General features: G+C 39.6%; 1 pseudogene; it reads left to right on the top strand.

Annotated features, from left to right (window-relative positions):
- The first annotated feature begins 6,333 nt into the window (after positions 1–6,333).
- On the top strand, positions 6,334–12,624 carry LOC139009439 (beclin 1-associated autophagy-related key regulator pseudogene; annotated as a pseudogene).
- Positions 12,625–13,079: the final 455 nt, after the last annotated feature.

Below are 13,079 nucleotides of genomic sequence, written 5' to 3'. Positions count from 1 at the left end.
AAGTACTGAGAACACGTAATACAATTTGCAGAGTATGCATTATAGAATTGTACACTTGAAACCCATATAACTTTATTAACTAATGTCATCCCAACAAATTAAAATAAATAGGAAAATATATAAATAGAAAAAAAAGTATGGTAATACTTGCAATAAATTGGAAATTTTATAATGTCATCGTGTAGGTATATTTGTACAGCTATTTAGTATGCCAAAAATATGATCATGGTTTAACAATTTTTTTCAAAATTGGCATGAGGCTAGTATGTAATATGAGTCAAAAAAAGAAAAGAAAAAGAAATAATACCTGTGTTGTTGTGTTTTCATTGTCATTCATTTCCAGGATGTTTTTAATTTCTTCTTTGATCTCTTTGGTAACCCAATCATTGTTTAATAGCATGCTATTCAGCTTCAAAGTGTTTGAATTTTTTGATTGTTTTTGTTGTAGTTTATTTCTAATATTATGCCATACTTGTGAACAACATTTAAAGTGTTACTTAAGAAATAAAATGAAATGTGATATGTATATCTTCTTTCTTATTGCCTGGGAAGTTTGTTTCCCTAAAGAGATTAATGATTTTACAAATAAGGAAACACAATCTATTTGGGAACTTAGCCTGATATAATCAAAACTGGACAAGTGTCACAGTACCTTCTGGTCTGGGAATACCCCAAATCCTGAAATTGGAAACCATGAATATAAAAACCTCTAGGAGATGCTCCATCTGTTCTTTTCATCTTACTTAGGAAAGTAAAGAAAAATATCAGCTTCTGGAGAAAGATCATTCAAGTATAACTTCAAAAAGACAGAAAAGAAATAACCAGACATCTTCATATTACTAAATAATCAGAGGAAATTCTGAGATAAATTAAAATTTTTATCTGACCTGAGTTCAAGAAAGAATGTATTCCTTTCTACTCACATAATACATTGCATAGATTCATGTATAGCACAATGACTGTTTGTAGATATTTAATATTTTTCAGAAATACATAAAGTTTAAGAAGAGTGTACAGAAAAATTAATCAGTTGTATAATCATTAGAAAGTCGTCATCTACAGAATTAGCCTTTTGGTTCTGTGAATGTAGTAATGCATAACTATAAACTGTTTAAAGTAATTCAGTAAATACCTACTAGGAGTGCATGATGCTAAGCAATGTTCTTGTGTTATCTCCTTTGTTTTTATCAACAGTCTAATAAGTATGTACAGTACTTAGTCTTATTTATAAACAATTTCAATTATGGACACTTGTATCCATCTTCACTAACACCATTATTGTCGAAGACATCATCATGTTTGCTTAGATTCCTTTGTTAGATAATTTTCTAGACCAAATGACATTTTAAAACTTATTTTCTTATATGAAATATTTAAAAATAGGCAAGATTATTTCTAAGGTTATTCCATTTCTTGATACTTTGCTGGAAAGAAGCAAATAATTATTGAACAGAAGAGTAGATTGGAAAACCCATGGGTTTAGCTCTGCCATTTATCTCTGTAACCTTCATCTAACTACCTCATGTCTCAGCCTCAGTGTTCTCACTTGCAAACAATGAATACAAATATTTTGAGGAAAGTTAAATGCAATTATGTACATACCGTATTTAGCATACTCTCTGACACATATATAAAACCCAACATATTGTTAACTATTTTAACTAGTTTCATTATTAGATAATTGATAATTATATGTGAAAAACAAGTAGTCAATAGCTATATATATATAGCCTAAGCAATCAAACAACCGGTCGACCGGTCACTATGACATTCACTGACCACCAGGGGGCAGACACTCAATGCAGGAGCTGCCCCCTGGTGGTCAGTGTGCTCCCACAGCGGGAGCGCCGCTCAGCTGGGCTTATGGCTGGCAAGTGCAGCTGCAGCTGCACGAGCCTCTCCCGCCTCTGTGGCAGCGCTACCCAGCGGTGGCAGTGGCAGGCGCAGTGGGGCTGGGATAAGCAGGAGCAGCACCAGGGCTCAGGCTCCTTCCTGGCCACCTGCCGCTTTGTGCACTACTGCATCCCCTGGGGGTCCCAGATTGTGAGAGGGCGCAGGCCAGGCTGAGGGACCCCACCAGTGCATGAATCCGTGCACCAGGCCTCTAGTTTGGACATAAAATCCTTAGGGAAATGTGAAAATCTTTGCAGTATTAAGAAAATAGTGACACATTTATATTGCATTATATAAATATCACTTGGGTAACATTAAAAAGGCTGAATAAAAAAGATACATTGGAAATATTTTTCTTCATTAACTGTTTTGAAAGGTACCCCAGATTCCATGATTTGCTTATATGGATCCAATCCTTGATTAAGAATTGGTCAATTTAGATTAAATCAATCATCGGATCCCATCCTCTTGGATAGTATTATTTCATAAAAATTATTTCATTATTTCACATGACCCAATTTATAGCAGTCAAATAAAGAGACTATATTCTAGATCTTTTTCTGTTTGATATATATTGCTTTCTCTTTATTTCTGAAGTTTATTATAGCTTCATGAATTCCTGACAGCCATGTTTTGGAAACAACAAAATGCCAAGAATGGAGTCAGTGAAGGCCTGGATTAATGAAATAACAGTAGATATGGCCTAATACTTTATTATAAAGATTAGAGAAGACAATGATATGGACTTAGTAGCATTTGATTCATTTAGAGAAGGAGATGGTAATGAAAAGGAAAGAAAAAATAATGATCCTTAGGTTTCTAGTTAGTGCAGCTATAAGGATAGTAGTGTGATTTGCTGATTCAGAGAATGCCAAAGAAGCATTGGATAAGGGATAGAGAGGTAGGTAAGTAGGTAGGTAGATAAATAGATAGACACATTTTAGAGTTCTCTATCAGACAGGTGTCATTTCAGAAAACAGGAAACAGAAACCACTCTTGATGATTCAAATGAAAGGGAATTTAACTTAGATTTAGATGCTTACAAAATCATGGAAAGGGTAGCAGATGCCAAAAGTCATGGTAAATCATGTTCTGTTGATTTCAAGGTGATTAGCCTGTAGATCTGGAGGTCAGGAAGCTACCACAACCTCTACCTTCACTGTTCACACTAGTCTCTCACACCCATGAAGCCTGTCACCAAGTGTTAGGATACTGGTGTCCAGTGCTACAAATGCTCATTTCTGTTTCACCTGGATTGCCAGAAAACACAGCTAAAGAAAAGTAGCTTTTACTTCATCTATATCTTTTGAACCAGGACATTTCATTAGCAGCAGCAATATTTATTCTAGTATCCATGATATAGGCAGAAACACTGACAGGCTTTAGATAGATGCTATGTGTCAATGAATCATCTATAGTTAAAGCATTCAAAGGTCTCTCAGAAACAAATGACTAGGGGCCACTGGCTACAAAGGTCTGAAACCTGTGTAGATAGGTTTCAGAATGTACAGAATTTGTAAGTTGGATGAGAAGAAATGAGCCATTGTTCTGAATTGTTAGAAACCAAACTAACCTCTTTAGACAAAGGATTTTAGGTTAAATTTCAAAGAAAAAGACATCTACCAGTTACAAAAGCATGAATTTTCTTCCCACAAGAGGACTAAATTGTCACTATGGGAGCTGGAAGTATTAATCCAATTGCATGTTGTGAGGTCCCAAACAGTCTTCGGGCAATCTTCAAATTGTAACAAAGCATGTGCATGCATATGTGCTTTTTTCTTCTGAGTAGAGAACAGATAGGTTTAATCAGATTATTTAACACCTTGGCTGGTGAGAACCATTGTGTAGAATTTCTGTCACTGTAACCCAAGAGATACTGCTAATAAACTAACTTCAAATTGGGTCAAAAGAGGGCTCTTCAAGGCCTTGTATAAATGTGAAACTTAGTTTCTTTAGAACAACTGCAAACCACACTTTTGTCAATGAGAAAAGCAATGCTGAGGCCAGGACTTTTGCCTCAATTTCATTTCTATCAACAGGAAATTGGATTAGCCTCCTAAGATTGAATCTGAGAAGGGATTCATACTGGTGGAGCTTATTCGAGAAATCAAGCAAGAATGGCAAGGGGGATGTCATGAGTCATGCAATCCCTAGGCCTTTATGCTACTTCTATAGAAGTTAATTCTGTTTGACCATTCCTTAATTAGCTTCCAAATGCCAGCTTTCTTAGGGAGGATAGAGTCTTGATTACCTCATGTATTCTACCAAGCAATAGTAGTAGTTTGATACCCTCAGAAAGGTAACCTAATATTAAGTACTTGTTTTCTCTATGGCACAAGGTCTGGGAGTTAATACACCACAATCTATTTGGTAAAGTTGGGTTTTTTTTTAATCAAAAATTGTAAATTAATTTTAACTATAATCAATGTTCAAATAAAAATTTAAAGAGAATTAAGAACATTTTAGGGTCCAAATATTTGCTAACAAATATGTATAGATTCCAAGCTACATAAAACTGTAAATATGCTATTCTATTGACTTGAGTTCACGTTTTTTAATTTATCTTCATTTGTTTTCTTTATTTTTTATTGTTAACACTATTACAGATGTCCCCATTTTCCTCACCTTTACCAACTTCCACCCAGGCCCTGCCCAATCCACCCCCTTCCTGCTGGCCATTGGCTCATTGTTGTCTGTGACCATGAGCTATGCATATATGTTTCTTGGCTAATCTCTTCACCGTCTTTCATCCAGTTGCCCTTCTGAAAGCTGTCAATCTGTTACAAGTATCCATGCCTCTGGTTCTAGTTTATTCATCAGTGTATTTTGTTCATTAGATTCCACATATAAGTGAGGTTATGTGGTATTTGTCTTTCTCTGTTTGGCTTATTTCATTTAGTGAAGAAGAGTGAAAAGGACAAGAGAGAGAAGAATGAGCTAAGGCAGAAAACTGAGAAAAAGCTGGGCACAAGAAAGGAGTAAAGGGGAAGAGATAAAGTTCAGTGAAAAGCTATAATTTATAGTTTACATTATAATTATGTCAGATTAGCAGAAATCATTCCAACAAAAAAGCATATGAAAACTGTGTTCTCTCTCTCTCTCTCTCTCTCTCTCTCTCTCTCTCTGTTAATCCTCACCTGAGGATATTTTTCCATTGATATTTACAGAGAATAGAAGGGAAGGGGGGAGTGAGGGGGAGAGAGAGAGAGAGAGAGAGAGAGAGAGAGAGAGAGAGAGAGAGAGAAGAAAGAAAGAAAGAAAGAAAGAAAGAAAGAAAGAAAGAAAGAAAGAAAGAAAGAAAGAAAGAAAGAAAGAAAGAAAGAAAAAAGAAAGAAAGAAAGATTTACAGAGAGCCAGGCATCCAAAATACATGCCCTTGACTGGAATCAAACCCAGGACCCTTCAGTGTGTGGGCTCACATTGTATCCACTTAGCCAAACCAGTTAGGTCAACACAATGTTCTTTATGACGTCAGTTGCTCTGTCTCCACCTCCAAATGCTATTGAGAAGCAGTCATCCTAAAACGTAACCAAAGTAAAACATGATATAATATGGGAAATTATGGCATGTTATAAAATAATATGGAAATTAAAATAAAAGGAGAAGCAGTGTTTAATGCTAAAAGTTAGCAGAGGCTGCAAAATAGAATAATCCTTTAGAGAAGGGTGGCTGAGGAAGCTACCATACGTTTTTGAAATTCACTATAGAATCATTTAACTCTCGTGCCACATTCACCATATGAAAAAAAAATGGTTTTGATTTTTAAAGTGCTTTTTAAGTAGCTTTCTCACCTGGGATAATAATGTGGTGAACAACTAACATTTGTATTCTGACCCGCTTAGCATTAATATTTTTGTGTAAATTACTTTTCTGTCATAAACTACATTTTATGCAAGTATGGGTCAAAAATAATAGGTTTCCCAGAGTTTCATGAGCCCAGTAGTAGAAGCTGATATAGAAAGGTGGGGGGCCTTACATATGTGGTAAACATACTAAGTTTTAGGAATTGGTTAATTGCAGTATAAATAATAGAATTATTAACATACTACCAACAGTTACGTTTAAGGAAAATGGACCTATTCACTTAGGGCTTTAACGAAATAAATTAAATATAAATATATACTTTTTACTAAAAATAATATAAATAAGGCCATGGTACTTAAAATTAATGGGAAAATATTGTAGTATTTTAATAGTAAAGAAAAAATAATCTATGCCTCAAACTCACTCTATAATGATCTGTTTTAAATGACTCTCTCAAACAGTGTGGTTTATATACATCACCTAACAAAAGTGCTTACCTGATGTAAACATCCACAGGTTAATTGAATTATTGTAGGGATTCAATCAGCGAGTTTGAATTTGAATTTGTCATGAGTGATGTATTATTTTTGCTTACTTTAGGGTAATGGGTATACTTGACAGGAGTCAGAATGACTGATGACTCACAGTATGAAGATTTTCTTAACACAGAGTGGTTGTACAGAAACACGACGAGAGGTAAACAGTTGAGGTGAAAATAAGTAAGCCTTCAGCTGAAAATGTGCACTATGCAATACCAATTCCTTGAACTGACTATAAACAGACACCAATATCAGGTTTCCAGTGCTTTCTGCCATAGGGCTTATTTTCTGCCAAGAAATGAAATTCATTCTGAATTGTCCCCAGAAATTAATCTTCTATGTGTTAAATCATATGTATGAACTAGGCACAGGAAGCTGATGCAATAATTTGTACCTTGAAGTCAGAAAATTTACCAATGTGCGTGCTTTTTGCAGTCAGTTTAACAGAGAGCAGGTCTTTGGCTTCACATAAAGTATACATTAAGAGCCTATCCTGTACATCAGGCATTCTTTACCTCCCTTTCATTTTCTGTTCACAGTCATTCTTTTCTTCATCTTATTGTTCCAGTATCCTAGATCTGTGCTACGGGTTGGGGCTCCAGGCAAGCCATCTTCACAATCATTTGCGTGGTGATCTAATCCTCTTGTTTAGAGAGCTCACAAAACTGGATCAATAGTCCATTTCTTTCTGACATGGGCATACAGCCCTACTGCCACTGTGCTCTGTATAGGGGAAATGCTATAAGTTGTTACCATTTTTCCTTTGTAAGGTAACAACTCCAAATTTAGTAGAAATTCTTTGTATTTCTATTTTTATAGTCTTAGTTCTAGTTTTCTTTGGGGGCTCAGAAGTGTTGAGGCAAGCAACACTCTAGGTGTCATCCTAGCTACTGGTCTGAAGATTTATTTTACTTCAATTTCCACAGTGCACTCTTCTCCTGTTGTGACTCCACATTCTGCACAAATTTTCACTCTGTCAGTGTCTCATCTTTCATCTTTCCATTAAATAGATCTGTAACTCTCTCTATATTCCTGCAGTGTGCCCCTTGTCACTGCCTGTGTGCATGCAAGGGCAAATGAAATCAGTGCTTTATCCTGGACGAGGCGATTTGGGGTAAGGACTTATGATCTGAAGAATCTATTAGGAATAATTTATTCTTCAAACCCCTTCTTCTCATTAAGAATTACAACTGGATAAATTCTGATTTCACAGTTGTATTTCCATTTTTCATGCAACAATTGTCAAATGGAAAGAATTATAATATTGTGAGATGGAAAGATATATTGGCTTATAGATCATGTCACGTTAAAATTCTTGGAGAGTAGCAACTGCATCTACTCACTACTTCTCAAAGCAAAAGAATATAAAAGAGTTGTACTAATTGTTCATTATACAATATAGGTGCAGGTCAAATAGAAATATCTCACTTTATTTACAGAAAGAAGGAATATTGTAAACAGAAAATGAATAATTCTACATTTTAAAGCTGCAGTCAATAATCCTATATAATAAAAGCATAATATGCTAATTAGACCAGATGTACTTCTGGACGAAGCCAGGGCTGAAAGGGCTGAGGCAGAGGTGACCACTACGGCAGGCGTGGGCCAAGGGTTGCAGGGGCTGAGACAGAGGTGGCTGTGATGGTGGTGGTGGCCAAAACCCTTGCATGAATTTTGTGCATCGGGCCTCTAGTAACCTATAATTTCTAAAGTGGACATTATCTAAAAATTTCATATTCGTTTGTAATTGGCAATAACATGATTATGTGGCACACACACCCAAATTGGGTTGATTCTAAATGATTCAACTGCATTAATCTCTTTAGCCTCTTTAAAAATATGGGACAGATAGGCTGATATTTGCCATGATTTCCTTACCTGGCAAGGTGAATGATCATACATAAAACTTTAAGAAGTCCCTAAATAATCTCTAGACCTACGGAAATGGGACTAGCAAGAAAGAGAAACAACAAAATAGAAAAACTCATGAACTGTCTGTTTTTCTTTTCAAAACTCCCTTATGCATTAAATTCCCCTCTAAACATAACCTACTACTTTTACTAGCTCATGTTTTATCTCTAGCTCCAAAGGTTAGCAAAGGCAGTGACAAAAAATACATGTGCACTATATATATTTAAATATATATTATCTACATATATAAAAAGCCAGTGGCCAGAACGACCAAATGACCCATCACCAGGAGGTGCATTGATGGGTCCTGCCTGCGGCAGCTTGGCGGAGTCTGAGTCCTGCAACATGGTGGGGTCTGGGTCCCACGCAATTTCACGCACTGGGTCTCTAGTACACTATAATATACAGGATGCGGTAAAAGGAAGTTCACGATTGTGAGTACACAAAACAAGAGTTTATTTTTGTATTATTATTTATTAATTATTGTATGATTTCCCATACAAACAACTGTCAACCTGATTTGTCACACCCTGTATATATTGTATATACAGTATATATGATGGAGAATAAACAATTGCAAAGTAGTTTTACATAAATAATAGATTAAGATAATCACTGTAAATCTAATCATATGTTTACAGTAAAAAAGTTGAGATTTTTCTTTATGTTAGGCACACTATTAACTATTTTAATTATATTCTCTCTGCTATATTCTATTTCCACAATAACCAAACCTATTAGGTAGATATAATTATCCCCATTTAATAAATAAGGAAAATTAAGCATAGATAGTTTAAATATCTTGTGCAAAAGCACCCTTGGAGTTAGGGGCAGGGGCAGAATTTCAATCTATGAAATGATTGCCTGACTTAAAAACACTAATTGTTTTCATTATAAAATCATCTCTCTTATTCCATTTGGAATGTGTTGTTATTGAGATCTGTTTAAGAGCATTTAAAAAACGTGTCTGAAACATCATGAAAACTATACATTTTATTTAAATAATTTTTGTTTTGCATTTTTTACAAAGTAAGACATTAGGGTTGTAGATTGTTTTTTTGTTTGTTTGTTTTTTAATTAAAATGAGCACTTTACCTGGATTTTATGTTTGAGAACCAACATAGTGTATCTACTCCAGTTGTTTCTTCACCACTTTTCACTGATTCCATAGGACTATTTTTTCAAATCCCATGTTCAATTGCAATTTGCTGTACAGAACCCATGTGAAAATGTTCACTCTACTGAATTAGGTCTGAATTATCTCCTACTCTTGTTTCTTGACTCTGTGTAAGCAAATCACAAAATTATTCCCAATGAATAAAATTGTTTGCAGAGTGGGAAGGGATCCCGGCCTCCAGAGGCTCCCGGCTGTGGGCCCCGGCTGCTCGCCTGTGACCAGATGGACTCTGTGGATGCTGTGGAGAGGCTGTCTGTATATGGAGCTGGAGTGGTGTCCACTGTGCAACACTACCGGCCGGCAAGTGCATTCAGAATGGCGATTTCGACTACTTGGACGGCCTCGACCAAGAGAGGTTTATAGACAAGAAGGAATGGTTAAGCCAACTTAAGAGCAAGCAAGAAGAATTTCAAAAAGAAGTATTAAAAGCTATGGAAGGAAAATGGATAACAGATCAGTTGAGATGGAAACTAGCATCCTGCAAGATGAGTATTAAATAGCTGAAAAAACAATATGCAAAGGAAATGAAGAAATGAAGAAAAATTCTGAAGGCTTCTCAAAACCAAGGAAAAGAATCAGAAGCTTTATACTCAAGCATAGTGACATCAAGAGAAAAAGGAGAAGATTCAGAGGCACAACTGCAAACTTGAGGACCTAGTAGAAAAAAAAGAACATCGACTTAAAAAGTCATTATGAGCGTCTGGCAGATCTGCGCCGATCTCATGTATTAGAGCTCACCTCTGTCATTTTTCCAATTGAGGAAGTGAAGACAGTGCCATGACCTCTAGCACCACGAGCAATCTTGCTGAAGTGAAGGACGACTTCCACTCAGGGAGATGGGTCTGTGATGACCACAATGGGGACACCAGCAACAGCATCACAGGGTCTTGGATTAGCCTTCCCAACAGCCGGGACTACTCTGCCAACTATAATTGGGTGGAAGAGAAGAAAACCACACAGGGCCTGACATGGAGCATAACAACCTGCTTACTCTGTCAGCGCCACACTGTGCCATGCGACTCAGCTGGCCAACATGTATACTAATAAAAGGGTAATATGCTAATTAGAGCAGACGTCTTCCGGACGACCTTCCAGACATCCTTCTGGACAGAGCCACAGCAACTATGAAGGGCCGAGGCACGGCTGCAAAGGGCCCAGGCTCAGGCAGCCAAGGGGCAGCTGCGAAAGGCCCAGGCTCAGGCCAGCAGTAGCAGCAGCAGCTGGATAATGGGGGCAGCACCTTCCCCTGATCCACCAGGTTGCTTCCAGCAGAGGGAGGCCAGACTGTGGCTTAGGTTGGGGGCCGAGGGAGAGGCGGTCAGAGGTGATCAGGCTAGTAGGGGAGCAAGTTAGGGTAGATCAGATCAGGAGGGGGGCAAGGTAGGGGCAATCAGGCTGGCAGGCAGAGGCAGTTAGGGGTGATTAGGCAGGCAGGCAGAGGGGTTAGGGGTGATCAGGCAGGCAGGCAGGCGAACGGGTAGGAACCAGCGGTCCCAGATTGTAAGAGGGATGTCCAACTGCCGGTTTAGGCCCCATTCCAGGGATGGAGCCTAAACCAGCAGTCAGACATCCCCCAAGGGGTCCCAGATTGGAGAGGGTGCAGGCCGGGCTGAGGGACCTCCCCATGCATGAATATGCATGAATTTTGTGCACCGGGCATCTAGTCCTATATAATAAAAGGGTAATATGCAAATTGACCCTAACAGCATTGCGACTGGGAATGACTGGTCACTATGACACACATTGACCACCAGGGGGCAGACGCTCAATGCAGGAGCTGCCCCTGGTGGTCAGTGCCCTCCCACAGGGGGAGCTCTGCTCAGCCACAAGCCAGGCTGATGGCTGCCAGCACAGCAGTGATGGCGGAAGCCTCTCCCGCCTCCTCAGCAGCACTAAGGATGTCCGGCTGCAGCTTAGGCCTGGTCCCCGCTGGCAAGTGGACATCCCCTGAGGGCTCCTGGGCTGCCAGAGGGATGTCTGATTGCCAGCTTAGGCCTGATCCCCCAGGGAGTGGGCCTAAGCCAGCAGGTGGACATCCCCCGAGGGGTCCCAGACTGTGAGAGGGCACAGGCCGGGCTGAGGGACCCCCCCGAGTGCACAAATTTTTGTGCACTGGGCCTCTAGTTTATACTAATAAAAGGGTAATATGCTAATTAGACAAGATAGACTGGACGTCATTCCAGACATCCTTCCTGATAAAGCTAGGGGCGTGGCCAGCCTGCAAACCACCTGCAGCCCCTTGCCCAGGCCAACCCCATCCCCAGTGGGGATCCCCACCCTGATCGGGGGCAGGACCGAGCTGCAAACCCCACAGCCAGCCACCCCAACCCCTGCAGGAACCCTCCACCCCAATATGGGGCCCCCTTTGGGGCAGGCTAGCCAGACCCCACCCATGCACCAGGCCTCTATCCTATATAATAAAAGGGTAATATGCAAATTGACCCTAACAGCAGAATGACTAGAACAACCGCTGGACCAGTAACTATGAGGCACACTGACCACCTCTTTGTCCCTTTCCCCAGCCTGCAGGCTCTGACCGCCTGATGGCCACCTGTGTCAGGGGCGGGGCTGGCAAGCAGGCAGGAACAGCCGACCTCTTGGTCCCTTCCCCTGGACATCAGGCACCGATCACCCGATGGTGAACGAGGAACCGGGAATGGGTGGCAGCAGGGGGTGGGGCCAGCTGTGGGTATCTGGGGAAGATGGCCCTGATTGCAGGCCAGGCCGAAGGACCATGCCCTCACACAAATTTCATATGCCAGGTCTCTAGTTTTTCTCATATACTTGACATAAATCTTCCCAAAAAGCTGTGCAACAGTGAATTTTTTTGGGAAAATCTCAGCAGACAGAAATTTACTCAAGCAATAAAGAAACTGAATGCAAATATTCTTTACCTGTGCTTTTCTCAGCATGTACGTTTAGATCAGTTACAACCACTGCATCTGTCAGGAATCTAATGTACCTGGTCAGCCCGAATTCTGAACACCTAGGCAGGTCAGACCCTTTGAAGTGCACGCAGACCTTGAGGAGTCCATGGAATTTGTGGATCCTGGAGTTGCTGGAGAATCAGATGGAAGTGGAGACGAGCACATAAGTGATAAGGAAACCGACGTGGACACAGACTGGGAGAACATGCCAAGCCCCTGATTTTGTGACATCCCTTCCCAGCCCGTGGGAGTCTCACAGAGCCAGGGCACCCAGGCCTCCCTGCCCATTGCCAGCAGCAGTGCAGGTGGGATGCTCTCCTCTGCTGCAGCCTCGGTGACCTTCTGGTTTAAAGCTTACACTGGACACTGTTAATGAGCATGGATCAAACCATGCCAGATTTGCATCAGGAAAGTAAATTATGTATTTAGGTAAGGTCGTGCCTGGAACAAAAAGTTTTTTAACTGTTAAAAAATGTTTGCAGTTTTTATTTATCTGGAAATTATTTCTGAGAAGTCAGACACTCTTGAGTACACAAATCCCAGTCCTCTCTCTGTCTCTCCACTATCTATAGTAAACTTACTATTCAAGCATATTGTACCCTTTGCCACCCATTGCCTTCTATCTTAGGTCTTCTTGCATTACTGTGAGTTAGAATCTCTTGATTGCATATGGTATAAAAGATGTTGAGAAGAGCAGAGAAAAAAATTAAATAACATTGGCTATTCAGCAAATGCTTTCTCTTTGTGTATTTGCACTTAGATATGGGCAGATAGGAGGCTGAGAGAGTTTCTTATACTAGTACATTGTGGGAGACCCCACCTTCTGGT

Source organism: Myotis yumanensis, unplaced genomic scaffold (assembly GCF_028538775.1).
Source record: "Myotis yumanensis isolate MYYU_CA2020_CCGP unplaced genomic scaffold, mMyoYum1.0.hap1 SCAF_4, whole genome shotgun sequence".
In the NCBI taxonomy this organism is placed as follows: Eukaryota; Metazoa; Chordata; class Mammalia; order Chiroptera; family Vespertilionidae; genus Myotis; species Myotis yumanensis.
The sequence above is the reverse complement of the archived record's forward strand: the minus strand, read 5'-3'. Positions and strand labels throughout refer to the sequence as shown.